This window comes from Macaca nemestrina, chromosome 4, assembly GCF_043159975.1.
Source record: "Macaca nemestrina isolate mMacNem1 chromosome 4, mMacNem.hap1, whole genome shotgun sequence".
Lineage (NCBI taxonomy): Eukaryota > Metazoa > Chordata > Mammalia > Primates > Cercopithecidae > Macaca > Macaca nemestrina.
In genome coordinates this window covers 151362934-151380497 of record NC_092128.1, presented here as the reverse complement: position 1 = coordinate 151380497, position 17564 = coordinate 151362934, and the positions used below count along the sequence as shown (strand labels likewise).

At 39.2% G+C, this 17564-nt stretch overlaps 1 pseudogene; it reads right to left on the bottom strand.

The window, feature by feature from the left end:
• Positions 1 to 520: 520 nt before the first annotated feature.
• Positions 521 to 5476, bottom strand: LOC139362582 (zinc finger protein 705A-like; annotated as a pseudogene).
• Between the last annotated feature and the right edge of the window lie 12088 nt (positions 5477 to 17564).

Below are 17564 nucleotides of genomic sequence, written 5' to 3'. Positions count from 1 at the left end.
TTTGACAACAAATTGCACATAAAAACATTTTCACACTGAACGCAGAGCTAGAGATTCTCTACCTGAAAGTCCCCCGTATTTTAAGTTATTAAAACTGTTGCTGAAGACTTTTAGTTTATTATGTTGACAGTTTCAGCTCTCTCATGTCATTTATGATCAGATCACTAACAAGTCTTTGGTACATACATGTCATACAATTTCTCTTCCATATGAATTTATTGATGTGGACTGAAGAATAAAGGTAACTGAAGTAACGTCCATGTTGATTATAGTAATTCTTCAAAATGTGAGTCCTTTGGCATGTTTAAATGTTACAACTACAGCTGAAGTCTCTTCCATATTCCTTACATTCATCATTCCTAACACCATGTCATCTAAAGTCAGAATATGTTCTGAAGACATTTGTAATTTTCTCTCCAGGGTGAATTTTCTGATGTTATTTAAGATTAGTACACTGACTGAAGGCTTTCCCACATAAATGGCATTCATAGGGCTTTTCTCCAGTGCATGTTCTGTCATATCATCTAAGGTCAGAAGATAGGCTAAAGGCTTTCCCACATAGAAGACAAGCATGTGGTTTCTCTTCAGTGTGAATTCTTGCGTGTCCTCTAAAGCCAGAGCTTTGACTAAAGACTTTCCCACTTTTATCACATTCATAACGCTTTTATCCAAGGTGAGTTCTCACGTCTTCGAAGGTTAAAGGATTGAATAAAGCCTTTCCCACACTGATGACACTTATACAGCCTCTCTCCCATGTGAGTTTTCTCATGTCTTCTAAGGTGAGAACACAGAGTGAAGGATTTTCCACATAGATGACATGCATATGGCCTCTCTCCAGTGTGAGTCATCTTGTGCCGTCTAAGGTGAAAGTAATTAGTATAGGCCTTTTCACATATATTACTTTGATATAATTTACCTTTAGTATGAATTTGTTTATGTGGTTTGGGGGACAACTGATTACTAAGGGATTTTCCACACTGTTTGCTGATATAGGGTTTCTTTCCACTCTGAGTTAACAAACACTGAGTCATTGTGGAACTGTGAGTGCAATCTTCTCCCAAATCATTACATTCAAAGGGATCCTCCAGAATGAGAGAGTTCTCCTTTAGGGACAAAGATTAAAAGCTCTTAATGATTTACCAACATACATCTATACATTCATTTCACCAACTTTGAATCCTAGACCAACCATTCAGTGGTAGAGCCCAGTTGAAATCTTTCCAATGTTACTTGTGAAAGGAAATTAAATTTTGGCACCGCAAACTCATTGAACCAAAGGGAAAAATCAAGCTGGGAACAGGGTCACACAAACCTGCCTCCCCGTTCTGGTTCCTAAATAATATGGCTACAAGATGAAAAGCTACACGCCTCCCCCATATTTTGCCCACAAGGAAATTCCTCATGAGCTGTTAAAAGTACACCATGGCAATGCAAACTGATAGCTTGTCTTTACAGGCTCAGTCATCACCAGTTCACCAGACACAAATGCATATCCGATTGTTTCCCTGCCCCATTTTGCCTATATTGTCTTATATAAAATGCAGCTCTCCTGCATTATTCCTCTGCCTCATTTGTTTATGTCATCTTATGTAAAAAATCCAGATTCACTGAGCCAGAAAAATGGATGAATTACTATTTTTTCTACCCACCTTTTACATGAAAATTGTGTACTTCTCAATATCCCATCCTTTCCCCCTTTAAATTTAGAGAAAATCATCTTTGGAGAAAGGTATACACCTGTCCCCCAGGTGTATGTCCTTAACTCTGGCAAAGAAATCTCTTAAAATTATTGAGACTTGTCTCATCATTTTTCTCGATTAACACTTGCATACACATGATCTGTAAACACAGATATTTTCTCTTTTGTAAGATCCCAACTGCAGAGTTATTCCACTAATTGTGATGATATCAATATCTTTCAAAGTCTGAGCATGAGCAATGTAAATGCACTTGTTCTATTTTAAAGATCTCATGTTATAGTTTAGAACACAGGTCACTTTTTTCACTGAATTCAAACTATCAAATTGTTTTTTGCTTAGAAAGCACTTAATGCCAGCCTAATTACACTCAGGTGACTGTGCGTCTTTACTAACTTAATTCATTACCAGATCTTTAACTTAGATGACTGGTGTACACAGCTATAAAACTCACCATTGTCATACCGGTGGATGCATCTTTTCTGATAGGATGCATGGATATTGTGTGTTTTTTCTTAAGGGCACTTTCCTTGTCTGAAATAATTGAAAAATAAATTGTTACTTTGATATTATGGTAATAAAATTGTTTGAAAAACCCCAAGGCCCATTTACTTTTTTCAAAAATTGACACTTAGATGTGGCAAATGTCTCAAATAAAGAAAATTCTTCAATAGAAGAAAGAGATTGTACAGCGTCAGCAATTAGAAAAGAGTTTTAAAATTAAAACGTGAAAAGAGTTAAAATGGAGATGAGATATCAGGCAGGTAAATAGACGGATAGTCTTCACAGGGGTATCGGGAAAAGAGTCAGCATGTGACAGTTTAACCCCAGCAAGTACATGAATTATCCTTTTCCCGAAAGTAAAAGAAAAGGCAAGAGGACACAAGAGTAGCATCTGACATATGAACAAAATGATAATAACATCTAAGGAATTCTGCTCCAGTAACTTAAGCTACATTTTAGAAATTACCACTCATTTAATAAAACCGCTAATTAATATTTGACTGATATTATTCATTGACAAAGCACCTCCTCCTATTAGAGCACAGGACCCTGTTGCTTACCCAGATTCTGGCCTTGGAGAAATTCTCTTCCTTCCCGCCAGAGCTCTTTTCCTTGCTCCAGCTGCAAAGTTATATAGGATTTGCTTATCCGGTACCCTGTTAGTGGAAACAGTACGTGTGTTTTGAGTTCACTGTCAATAAATGTGCATTATCACCAACTGTAAGGCAAGCTGTCAAGGAAGAATAAAAACAGTGAAGGTCAGCTCAGGCCACAAGACCTAGAACACAGAAAACTCCCCAGGATTTTTCTGACCCAACATGAGACTAGAAAATAAATCCAAACAAAAGATCCATCAGGAAAAGGAAGTTCAAAACAGTCAGGACCTATCAATGCTGAGTCCATGCCTAAGTTCCAAGACACAATGCATAATACACAGTCTTTTCAGAAAGAGATTAATTAAATCTCTGCACAGTATGTTTATTATTATTCTCGTGCAGAACAAAAAAAAATTCGATTTACAAAAATAATTGGTGTTCTATACAGAAAAGATATTGCTATTGTTTTCACTAATTGGTCTCAGCCTAAGCATAGCGACTAAAGCACAAGAGTTACTTAGAAAATATTTAATTAAATACATTGAAAATATTCATTAAGTTCCCAGGTCTGTTCTGAGTATTAGAGACTGAGTACCAACGAAACCATGAAATCCTTGTCAAGATTACATTCTAATTGAGTGACAAACTAAATAAAACAAAATAAAATAAAATAAAATAAAGTTATTTCTTTCAGACAGATTTAGAGAGCTCGAACTTTTTTCAGATAAGATCTGTGAGAGAATCAGAGAAGAGATTAGAGTGAGATATGGGGAAGCTGTTCCAACACTTACTGAATGAATGAGTCAATGTGTGTCTACATACGTATGTGAATGTTGAGGGACTCACCGAGGGACACCAGGTGACTGACGTTTTCCAGCATTACATCTCTGGACAGCTTTCTCTTGGATGTGTCCATCATGGCCCACTCTTCCTGGGTGAAGTCAATAGCTACATCTTCAAAAGTCACTTTGTTCTAAAACATCACAGACATTTTCGTTTAGACAGACAATCCCTTTTAATGTCCAGAGGAGGAAGGCTGAGATGACATAGGTAGGAGCTGGGTATGCAGAACACTCAGTGTTTTAGGTTCCAGCCAGTTCATTCTCAATACTAAGCTGATATCTGCCTTTCAGATTCACTCACAGAGACATACCCACTCTTAATCCATTAAACTTTACTACGAAGAAATATCGCATGAGATGTAGCATAATATAGCCCAGATATTTTTCAGTAATGTGTTAATCACCTGTACATAACTGATTATAAAATTTCGCTTGAACCTTCATAAATAAAACAAATTTACCATGAATTTCAAGTAAATTACAGATTTGTCACAAGGCAAATAACCATGATTTACTACTTTTTAAACATGACCATGATTAAATGAATTATTTCTCTAGATAAACCACAGGTTTCTCACCAATCAAATGGTTAAAAGACCTATTATGTGCTTTGAATAATCTAAAGAAGTAATAGAAAACATGTTTCCTATCTAGCAAATATTTATTAAATACAGGTCATTGGTCCCTTATTCATTAAAAAGTTAGAAAGTAATGAACCAGATTCCAGCATTCTTCAGAACTGAACAAGTTTTACGCAGAATAGAGGATTCAATTCATACATAGAGTCACTCTAATGTTATGTAATTCAGGTGTTCATGACAAGGCTCAAAGACAGTCCAGCAGCACAAGACAAGACCGCTGAGGCTGTTATACTGAGGAAGTCTTAGTCTGATGATTTCTGTGATATGAAGCCTCCTGTTCTCAACTTTCTCTGGGCAATCCAAACATCAGTTATCACTGCCTCTCTTTTAACTTCACCTTGTCACTTGGCTTGTTCAAGGATAAAAAGGCCTCTTTACTGTTTTGTTTTTTTCTAACCAGCCCTTATAAAGCATTTCCACAGAACCCTAAATTGTACTATATCTACTATATTCCTTCTCCTGAGTGTGCAACCATAATTAAGTAATTGTATTTCTTATATGTTACTTTCAGTTACCTGAAGGCAAAAAGGTTAATTACAAAAGGTAAAACGAACGGGGATAAGAATAATAATGGCTCTTTAGTTGTCCTTTTGCAAAGTTTTTAAAAGCATAAATATATTTTATCAAACTCTCCTTTTTCCTCAACACTGTGCAGCTCTTGCCCAAGGCCTATCACACGGGATTTATTGAACTCAGCTGCTAGAACATCAGCCTCATTATTGGGCTGTGATCTTTTGCTCTTCACACTTCTCTATTGCCTGCATGCATCACAATCCTAAGTCTATTTCAGCCAACGGGACAGTTAATGGGTCAATTGTTTCCCTATGAGGTTATAGGATGGATAGAAGAAAAACAAATACATAAATGAGACCTCTCATGTCTTTTTTTTGTAAATAGCCTGCATAGGGGCTGGAATAAAGTAGTGTAATATTAGAAATTATGTTGATAATTTAGGAATCTTTGACACATGATACCCAACCTAGAGTCCTGAGAAAACTTAATTGGAGGCCAGATATCTGAAACTCTCCTGATTGCATTTGGAACACCCAGGCTGGGTGGATTTTGCATCATAAAAACAAACAAACAAAAGAATAAAAATGAAACACCCATGCAAACTGGAGAAAACTGCCCATTTGCCAGCAATATGGGTATAATTTCAGTAGAAAGAGGCATCCCCTACTCACTAGTGAATGCATTGTCAAGAACTCAGTTTCTCTCTGTCTTCTTCTGGATTTCCACTTGCAGACACTTCAGGCACTAAGAAAAGCTGAGGTTGGGGAAAGAACACGTGAGACACCAGCCTTGTACATAATTTTCAGACCAACCTGTGATGAAAAGCCAGACCTTCACTGAAGTGTGACACCAGCTGCACCACAGCCCAACCAACAGACACAAACACACACAGGCCTCTCCTCTTTTCCCATGGTCAAAATTAGGAAGCCTATGACGATGGTTTCTGACAAAGAAGGAACACAGATATCTTGTGAATGAGAACATCAAAAGCACTGAGTTTTGTATGTTAATTGACACAAGTCCAGATATTCAATTCCCTCACTGATTTTAAAACACAGGGATCCCTGACTCTGCCCACATGTGGAATATGATTTCTACTTGTAGATAAACACTGTGGGATTTCTCAGATTTTATTATCCCAGCTTTATGCCCTAGCAATGTTTCTCCAACACCAATCACAGCCTTCTGAAGCCTTACTCCACTTTTACTTTCTCTCAAATTCAACTTTTGTATTTCCCCTTGGAACTCGGAAATCAATCAAGTAAGAATCTGTTTTACGGTCAAGTGCAGTTGCTCTCACCTGTAATCCCAGCACTTTGGGAGGCCAAGGCAGGTGGATCACCTGAGGTCAGGAGTTTGAGACCAGCCTGGCCGAAATGGTGAAACCCCATTTCTACTACAAATACACAAATTAGCTGGGCATGGTGGTGCTTGCCTGTAATCCCAGCTACTCAGGAGGCTGAAGCAGAAGAATTGCTTGAACCCAGGAGGCAATTACAGTGAGCCGAGATCCTAACCCTGCACTCCAGCCAGGGCGACAGAGCAAGACTCTGTAGCACAAAAAAAAAAAAAAAAAAAAAAAAAAAAACTGTTTTAGGATGGGGATAATCAATTCAGGAATTTATTTCACTTGGAGGGTCAACACTCCCATCCTGCTGATCTAGCCCTTAAAATCCCCTGCATCGGAAATTCGCAGCAGTACCCTGGGTCATGGTGTTTCTATCCTGTGTATACAGTCACAATCCTCTACGATGCTCAGAAAATACAAAATGACTTAGGGCTGAGAGAAATTTAGCAGCTCAATCTGATCTTTTACTAAGGTAGTATCTAAAATTCTTTCAATCATGGTTTATATTAGTTTTTGTTAGTTGCAATATCTCTGATTATCATGATACATATTTGCTGAGAAATAGTGATGTCCATGTGTATATTCATACATAGATATGTAGGTATATAGATGGATATGTTTATATGAACGCATGTGTTTGAGATGGGGAAAACATGCATGTATTATTTCTCTGCTAAAAATATAAAAATAATTAAATATATTTTATGTACAAATGATAATTATGTGTCATAAACAAAAAGTTAACTGACCCATTTGTACATGAAGTCCAGGAAAAATAAAAACATTGTATTTTTTTTTGTATTGTCTTGTATTACTTGTGACATTGTGCTTACAGATATACATAAATTTCCTTATTTAACCCTTATAATAACCCTGCTGATTATAGTTTATTTACCAGTTTAATAAATGATCAACAGAGTTTGACAAATATGACAAAATTACAAAACTAGAAAATGACACAGCAATACTTTTAATTATATTCTGCCTTGTCACTGCCTCTTCTTGCTTTTTTACAAAATTCCTCCCCTAACCAAGGTTCTCTATGATTCTGGGGACTCCAGGATTTAGACCCCAGTTCCCAAACTTCACTGTGTCTATTTTTACTGCCACATTTTAATGCACATATACAGACTTCAACAAGCACTTTTCAATATCAACTTTTTTCTTATTCCTTGGACTATTTCCTACATCTGTTCATCAAGACTCCAGTAACATACGACTCCATCTGCCTGTCCGTTCCATGAATGTACCTGACAGTACATGTATTATGTAGTCTATAATTCAAGCAGAACAGATATTCCTTCAAAAAAATAAGGTATTAGAGAATGCCTACAAAGCTTCAGTGAAACCAGCTGTAACCCTTAATATTATTACCATGTAAACTCTTCCTTGAATATCAAAATAAGATTTGGACTTTAGAGAATATTTGTGTGTGATTATAACCCAAACATGAACTAAAAGTAATTTAAATGGTCATATACAGACTGTGCCAGGGACAAAAAGGACAAACATTATAAGAAAATTAAAGCACACTTATTTCCTAAAGGAATTTTGTGATGAATCTATAAAATTGTGTGGAATCTATAAAAACTATTTCAAGATATAGAGATTAAATATATTTCAAAACACATACATACACAAGCAATCTTCAGGATAAATTTTTTAAAACTTATGTTATGGGTCTAAAATGTTCATTAATTCATGGAAAAATGTATTGACAAACTTCTCACCAGAGCAGGAATAACAACTTACGTATTTGGTGACTTCAAGATGAGAGCCTGCGCAGCTTAGTATCTCCCTCCAGATCTCTCTCTCTCTCTCTCTCCTTTTTTGTTTTTTGACAGAGTTTCGCTTTTGTTGCCCAGGCTGGAGTGCAATGGTGAAATCTCAGCTCAGTGCAACCTCCAACTCCCAGGTTCAAGCTATTCTCCTCCCTCAGCCTTCCAAGTAGCTGGGATGACAGGCATGCGCCACCACGCTTGGCTAATTTTGTATTTTCAGTCGAGATGGGGTTTCTCCATTTTGGTCAGGCTGGTCTGGAACTCCTGACCTCAGGTGATCCACCCGCCTCAGCCTCTCAAAGTGCTGGGATTACAGGTGTGAGCCACAGCGCCCGGCCCAAATCTCTTAAAAAGTCATGAGGAAGGAGACATTCTGCATCCTCAATATTCCCTTAATATTTTAAGGACACCCATAACAATTAAGAGGCTGACTTGCGACTTCCTAGCCCTTTCAGGGCTATTTAGGCACACCTTAGTGAAGTATTAGGAATGCAGTATTAGGTCTCAAGTTCCTGGACACCAAAACCATGTTCTCCAACAGATCTTCAGTACAAATAGCTGATGTCTATATTCTTTTGCCTGTCCTTTCCCTTCCTTTTAATTCAGAACTGCGGTCTCGAAAAGTGCTATTATTTAGTAGATTCTCTCAATTCTCAACACCAGCACTATACAGTGTTGAGTAACATCTCAGGTGCTAGGGAAACAGCAGCTGACATTCTAGCAATGCACAAATAGAAAAGCAAAGATCACTACAAAGTAAAAGAGAATAGATTTTTTTTAAAGTATGAAACCGAAATGAATATATATCAGATTACGCTATAAATGGAAAATCCTATTATCTTGACTGGATTGCAATTCAAAACCTCTCATGGCTTCCAACATCCAATATATTCAAAGCAGTTCAGGAATGGTGAAAGTGGAATGGAATTTAAAATTATTCTAAGGTTGCATGTGTGAAAGCACCATGCCCTGAAACAAAATATTTATTTTTAAAGTGCATAATGAACACTGCATACAAAGTTTGTATAACAAGAGAGAGAAAAATCTCACATTTTAAAAAAAGGAATATGCAACATATTCACATATAATAAAATAAAATTAAACTAAAATAACAGCCATGGAAGACACAATCTGACCTCTGAAAATCAAGGGAGAAATCTCTATTAAATAAACTTGGCACAATTTTTAAAGTAAGTTATGAAAAATAATAATGCCTGAATATAGTATGTAAAAGTACCAACACAATAAAGCTAAAACAATATCTGTGGAAAAATTATTTGCTGCACATTATTTTTAAAAAATGATCTAAGTACTTTCCTCAAGAAGGTAAATGAATGAAATTTAAAAATTGCCTGAGAAAATCAGTGAAAGAAAATGAATATAGAGAAGCAGAATATAATTTAACTATAAAGCACACAAATAGAATTTAAAAATAAGGCCGGGCACAGTGGCTCATACTTGTAATCCCAACACTTTGGGAGGCGGAGGCAGGCGGATCACCTGAGGTCAGGAGTTTGAGACCAGCCTGACCAACATGGAGAAACCCCGTCTCTACTAAAAATAGAAAAAAAAAAAAACGAGGCGGGCGTGGTGGCACATGCCTGTAATCTCAGCTACTAGGGAAGCTTAGGAAGGAGAATCACTTGAACCTGGGAGGCGGAGGTTGCAGTGAGCTGAGATCATGCCATTGCACTCCAGCCTGGGCAACAAGAGCTAAACTCTGTCTCAAAGAAATAAAAAATAAAAATAAAATAAAAATAAGTGGCAGCCAACATGCCCAACATGATTTTCTGTGATGAAAGAAATTCTCTGTATCTACATTTTCTAATGCAGTAACTACCACAGATATGTAGTTACAGAATTTCTAGTTTGGCCACAAATTTGGCTATTACTACTAAGGATATGCCATTTAGTTATTTAATTATAATTAATTTACAGTTTATAGCCACATGTGACTAGTAATTACTCTATTGGTCAATGCAGATCTAGAATCTTGGAGAAGGTAGTTAAAATAATGAGATATGGTCAAAACAAAAATGGAAAAGGCACACAAATAGTGAACACAGAATATGAGAATGTGAAGTAACAATTCACACAGTAAAATTTACTAATGAGATGCTGCCTTGATGGGACACATGTCTAATGATATTCAAGGCTTGTCTTGTTACAGGTAGAAGAGCAGGAGCAGGGCAGGAGAGGGCTCTTCCCCTACCCACTAGAAATGTCAAGTGATGGCCTGTTAATGATCACTTTGCCTCTCTAAAAACGATAATTAGGCAGCGCCAGAGAGAGGCCATTTCATGATGGTCTACACCTGTCAACATCAAAAATATTAGTTAAATGCAGACTTCAGGCCGGGCGCGGTGGCTCAAGCCTGTAATCCCAGCACTTTGGGAGGCCGAGACGGGTGGACCACGAGGTCAGGAGATCGAGACCATCCTGGCTAACACGGTGAAACCCTGTCTCTACCAAAAAATACAAAAAAACTAGCCGGGTGAGATGGCGGGCGCCTGTAGTCCCAGCTACTCAGGAGGCTGAGACAGGAGAATGGCGTGAACCCGGGAGGCGGAGCTTGCAGTGAGCTGAGATCCGGCCACAGCACTCCAGCCTGGGTGACAGAGCGAGACTCCGTCTCAAAAAAAAAAAAAAAAAAAAAAAAAAAATGCAGACTTCAGGAAGAAGCAACTTCTTGGGCATTCATGTTAAGAGACAAAAATGGCAAAGTATAATCTTCCGGGGACACACTCCACTGGAAAAGGAAAGAAAGCCTCAGATGGACACGCATCTAACTCCCTAAACACACCGTGCATGCTCAATTCCAAAGGGTAAGGAAAGCACTGTGCATGCCGGAAACTCTCCCTAAAGGTAGAATCATGGGAAAGAGGCAAGCCCATCCCAGGATCAAGGTTAAAGGCCCTTCTCTTTTCTCTCTTGGACCTTCAGGCATCCACTTGGGTCTCTTCCAAGAGAATTTTCCTTTCCTTTCTGTTCTAAAGCCTTTTGAAATAAACTTCCACTCCTGCTCTGAAACTTAGTCTCTTTTTCCGCTGTATGCCACTCAGTCGAATTCTTTCTTCTGAGGAGGCAAGGACTGAAGTTGCTTACGGACCCATGCAGATATGCTGCCAGTAACTCGAATCTCTTCTACTGGTAACAGTATCATTGTAAGGGAATGAGGCCAGTTCACATCTCAGTGCTCGGAGAACTCACCAAAAATAAAAAGTTGGAGGATGCTGTGAACTTATCTACCTTCCAAGGCAAGTCCCACAAGCAAGCAGCAAGACTCTCTTCCCCCAAGGTCTTAAACTCTTCTGATGCTCCTTCTCTGGGAAAATACACCCTCTGATTAGCTTCCCCTTATATAGGAAAAAACAATTAATAAACCTAATCAGCACTACATTCCAAGAGACATGCCCTGACTGCACAGACACTGAACCTCATCAAAACTTCATTCTGGAGACACACCCGGTTCGATTTGATTGGATTTTTGAGACAACTACTAAAAACCCCACATAAACTTGGAAACCAAAGAGTTAAGGCTATTTTGAAGGAAAAATAGGAAGATTCATTCCTTTTTTCATTCATAAGTACTTTTTTTTTTTTTTTGAGATGGAGTCTTGCTCTGTTGCCCAGGGTAGAGCGCAGTGGTGCGATCTCGGCTCTCTGCAAGCTCTGCCTCCCAGGTTCACGCCATTCTCCTGCCTCAGCCTCCCGAGGAGCTGGGACTACAGGCTCCCGACACCACGTCTGGCTATTTTTTTGTATTTTTTTTTTAGTAGAGATGGAGTTTCACCCGTGTTAGCCAGGGTGGTCTCGATCTCCTGACCTCGTGATCCACCCACCTTGGCCTCCTAAGGTGCTGGGATTACAGGTGTGGGCCACTGCATTCGGCCTCATAAGTACTTTTGAGTGTATTATATGTACTAGAAAACATTCGCAGTCATGGGGTACAGCAAGAAACCAGACAAACTAGAGTCTTATGGAGACTCTATATTCTAAAATTATTTGGAAGTAAACTGGACTTGAAAACAAATGGAAAGTGAATAGATATAAAAAGTTTCAATATTCATGATGATGTAAAAAAATAAAATATATTGCAGAAATGAAGTCAGGAAGTGTTAGGCATCATATGGTACTTTTAAGGCCATTGGTATCCTCTGAAATTCAAGCAGGCTGAAGACATTTGCATAACTAAAAGGAAAGCAGATGCTAATAGAAGACAATGAAGAAAGAGCCTGAAAGGCATTTCACAGACCTTGGCTGGTGGCAGCCCCTCCCTTCAAAGGTCTGGAGGCTTATAAGGGAAGACTGGTTTTGTGGGCTGGGCCTAGGGCTGCACCACCCCTGGCAAGCGCAGGACAGTGCTCACAGCATTCTACCTCCCAACCCCTCCAGCTCCAGCCACGGCTAAAAAGGCCCCAGACATAGTTTGGGTCACTGCTTTGAGGGTGCAAGCCATAAGCCTTGGCAATTTCCATGGGATATTAAACCTGCAGTTGCACAAAGTACAGGAGTGTGCTGCTGATAAAGACATACCCGAGACTGGGCAATTTACAAAAGAAAGAAGCTTAATTGGACTTACAGTTCCACGTGGCTGGGAGGAGGCATAAGGCAAAAGGCATGTCGTACATCACAGCAGGCAAGTGAGAGAATGAGAGCCAAGCAAAACTGGTTTCGCCTTATCAAACCATCAGAACTCGTAAGACTTATTCACTACGACGAGAACGATATGGGAGAAACTGCCCCCATGATTCAATTATTTCCCACTGGGTCCCCCCACAACATGTGGGAATTGTGGGAGTACAATTTGAGGTGAGATTTGGGTGGGGACACAGAGCCAAACCATATCAGAAACCTTCACCTGGGTTTCAAAAGATGTATGAAAAAGCCAAATGTCTACTACAGCAGTGCAGAGGGAGAATATGGGGTAGGAGCCCCCACAGAGTCCCCACTGGGGCACTGCCTAGTGGAGCTCTGAGAAGACAGCCACCATCCTCCAGACCCCAGAATGATAGATCCACTGACAGCTTGCACCCTGAGCCTGGAAAAGCTGCAGGCACTCAACGCTAGCCCTTGACTGCAGCCATGGGGACTGACCCTTGTATCCAAAAGAAAATAAATTGTTCTACCATAAAGACATGTGCACTCATATATTTATTATAGCATTATTTGCAATAGCAAAGACATGAATATTTTCTCTATCATTGGATAGAGAAAATGTAGTATATGTACACCATGGAATACTATGCAACCATTAAAAAAATTATGTCCTTTGCACCAACACGGATGCAGCTAGAGGACGTTATTCTAAAATAATGCAGGAAGAAAAAACCAAATACCATATGTTCTTAGTTATAAGTAAGAACAAAGCACTGATTACACATGGATGTAAAGATGGGAACAACGGATACTGGGGACTACAAGAAGGGGAAGGGAAGGTGGGGACCAAGACCTGAAAAATATATACACCATGAAATACTATGTTTTCTACCCGGGTTACAAGATCATTCATACGCCAAGCCTCAGCATCACACAATGTGCCAATGTAAAACCCTGCACATGCATTCACTGAATCTAAAATAAAAGTTGAATTTTTTTTTTAAATAGGTGAACATCTGAATAGACGTGTCCCAGAAGAAGAGATACAAATGGCCAACAAATACATGACAAAATTCTTACCATCTCTAATTGTCAGGGGGATGCAAATAAAAACCACCATGAAATGTCACCTGACACCTCTTAGAATAGCTGTTATCGAAAAGATGAATAGCAAGTATTAGTGAGGATGTGGATAAAAGATAACCCTTGTATACTCGTGGCGGAAATACAAACTACTATGGCCATTTTGGATAATAGTATGAAGGTTTCTCAAAAAATTGTTAAATAAAACTACCTGCTGATGAGGCTGTTGAGATATAGGAACACTTTTACACTGTTAGTGGAATGTAAATTAGTTCAACCATTGTGGAAGACAGTATGGTGATTCCTCAAAGACCTAGAACCAGAAATATCACTTGACCCAGCAATCTCATTACTGTGTATATACCCAAAGGAATATAAATCATTCTGTTATAAAGATGCATGCACACACATGTTCATTGCAGCACTAGTCACAATAGCAAAGACATGGAATCAATCCAAATGTCCCTCAATGATAGACTGGATAAAGAAAATGTGGTACATATACACCATGAAATACTATGCAGCCATAAAAGGGAATGAGATCATGTCCTTTGCAGGGACATAGATGGAGCTGGAAGCCATTATCCTCAGCAAACTCACCTGGGAACAGAAAATCAAACACTGCATGTTCTCACTGACAAGTGGAAGCAGAACAATGAGAACACATGGATACTGAGAGGGGAACAACACACACTGGGGCCTGTTGGGAGGCAGGTGGAGGGAGAGTATCAGGATAAATGGGTAATACATATATGCATTGGAATATTATTCAGTGTTACATAATAATGAAACCCTGTCATTTGTGACAACATGGGTGGACCTCGAGGGCACTACATTATATGAAATAGGCCAGCCACAGAATGACAATTACTATATGATTTCACTTGCATTTGAAATCTAAAATAGACAAACTCACAAAAGCAGAGAGTAGAATGGTGGTTGCCAGGGGCCGTGGTGCAGGGGAAATGGGTAGATGTGGTTAGAGCACAAAGTTTCACATATACAAGTAAGTTCTGGAGGTCTCATTTACAGCATAGTGTTTATAGCTAAGAATACTGTATTGCATACTTAAAATTTGCTAAAAGGGTGGATTTTGTGTTCTTACCAAAACTTCTTACCAGTAATAATAATAATAATAATAATGGGGGGGACTTTGGGCGGTGAAGGATATGTCTATAATCTTAAGGGTAGTGATGTTCATGATGTATACTTATCCCCAGACTCACTGAGATGCATACCTTAAACATGTACAGCTTTTTAAATGTAATCATAACTCAACAAATTGGGTTCAAAAAAAAAAGAGGGGGTTGGTTAAAAAATTTAAAAGGAGGGGGAGATGTTCCCTTGTTTTTCTCTCTTGGCTATTTTCTTTCCTGCTGCCTGGAATTAAAAAATCATAGGTGGGCATTTAGCAGCCAAACTGGAGCCTCTTCTAAAGTACAGCAGAGCAGACAGCTGGAAGGGGCCTGCGTCCCTAATGAATTTGGCAAGCATCTGTACCAGCCATGATAGGGGTAACTATAGATTTAAGTGAGAAAGAAATAAACTTCTGCCTCGTTTAAGTCACTTTGTTCAGACATTAATTTCATATGCATATAGAGAATATATGCTCCTTACGAGTAGGAAAAATGTTTATGCCATATGGTTCATAATGGGTGTTCAGCAATGTAGGATGATGCTGATTATGATGACAATGGTGACAAACAGCATGAAATAATAAGGAATGAAAAAAAAGTGGTTTAATAGTTGTATACGGTTACTTTATTTAAAGATTCTGCTGCTAATATCATTCAATGTATTTGTATGCCGGTGGGAGTTTTATTAGATGTAGACTAAGAAAGTTTACATTATTTAATGAAAAATACTAGATCAATTTTAAAAAACAGTAAAAATATCATGAGATGGAACTAAGCATCTGTATTGCAAAGCAACTCTCCCAGTTGATTTTATGCATAGTAATGATTGAGAATCTCCTGATCTGGATCCAACAGATCTCAACCTTTATAGCTGCTATCAAGGAAGCACCTAAGGAAGACAATTTTCCTGACTCTATCCATACGTCCAGTTAGTAATAGATCTGGAGATCTACAACCCAAATCCAGACCTCCTGCTTCCATGTGCAGTGGTCTTTCGCCGTTCTGTTTTGTTCCACTTGGTGAAGAGGATTTGAGAATAAATGGCCGCATGATTCAACTCCCTCCTCTGCTCTGAGGAATATAGCCTTGTCCTAGCAAGCAAGAAAATCATACAGTAGTGGAAGAGGCAAATATACATTCACTAATCTAACATACAAGGCAGTAAGCACTGTAACATCAACAAAGCACTTTGGGGTTTCAGACCAGGAGCAAGTGGGGTGATTAATTCTTAGCAGGGCTAGTGAAGTCTGGGAAGTGTTCACTAACAAAATGTCTGGTCGTTAACAAAAGCAACTGGTTTCTCAACACAGTCTAATTTATTGTAACAATATAATTTGTTGTTTGTTCATAAACTTTCATCTTTTGCCAAAATGTTTGTAGCTTATGTTCCCATTTAACAAGGTTTCCTGGCCAAAACTGTGCACCCACATCAGTCCTCCAATAAAAGCAATTTTGCATGCATAGAACACCTCTATCAATGAATATTCCGAATGAGGTACAGAAAGGCTCTTATTATCCAAACAGAGACATTCCACTGGTGCTAGAGAGCCACAGATGGAAGTTTTCTCTGCCTCCTGGTAATGAAGCCAAACTTTCTTCTTTCTTCAGCCATGAGGATTCCTGTCCTCCTCTTCACCATTTTCTTCTTTATGAGCCAAGTTTTACCAGGTAACAAAATAAACTTGGTAAGAATGGAGTGCCTAACACCTTACAGGGATTCAGTACTTAAAGAAAAATCACCATCATCTATGACCAGATAGGGGATCTCATAGGAAATCTGGAAGACACACCAGTCTCTGGCTCCCTGGTTAAGCCCAGTTCTGTCCAACCCTCCTATATAGGCCCCACACACCCAGTGCTCATCAGGCTCCTGTCAGCCAGGAGGACCAGTGCTTATCCCCTGAAGTATCCGTGGGAGCCTGCATCCCACAGGGACCCACAACTTGGGGCCAATATTCATGGGGGCCTCTTGGTTGTGGTGGCAGGAGCGGGGGGGTAGTAGACCTCCAGGCCTCCCATCCTGGCCACTGTATTTTGTGGGGATCATTCAGTCCTAGGAGCTTCCTGGGGACCCAGAAGGAAGAGAACAGGGTGGTCATGGCAGCCTCAGCCCCAGGCTCTGGGCCAGAAGTTGATAACGACCAATTAAGAGCAACCACTGAATTCGATCCTCTTACAGATACATGAGAAGTTGGTGAAAAACTGAATGTCGACCATTCTATGGTCATCCAGCATTTGAAGCCAATTGGAAAGCTGAAAAATCTTGATAATTGGGTGCCTCATGAGCTGACCAAATATTTTAAAAATAATCCTTTTGAAGTGTCATCTTCTCTTATTCTATGAAACAACAATGAACCATTTCTTGACCAGATTGTGACATGCCACGAAAAGTGGATTTCATACAACAGCCAGCTCACTGGTTGGACTGAGAAGAAGCTCCAAACCACTTCCCAAAGTCAAACTTGTACCAAAAAAAGGTCATGGTCACAGTTTGGTGGTCAGCTGCCAGTCTTCTGATCCACTACAGTTTTTGAATCCTGGTGAAATCATTACATCTGAGAAGTATGCCAAGTTAATCGATGAAATGTATGGAAAACTGCAGCACCTGGAGCTGGCACTGGTCAACATGAAGGGCCCAGTTCTCCACAACGCTTGACAACATGTCATACAACCAGGGCTTCAAATTTGAATAAATTGGGCTATGAAGTTTTGTCTCATCTGCCATATTCACCTGACCTCTCGCCAACCAACTACCACTTCTTTAAGCATCTTGACAACTTTTTGCAGGGAAAACACTTACACAACCAGCAGGATGAAGAAAACG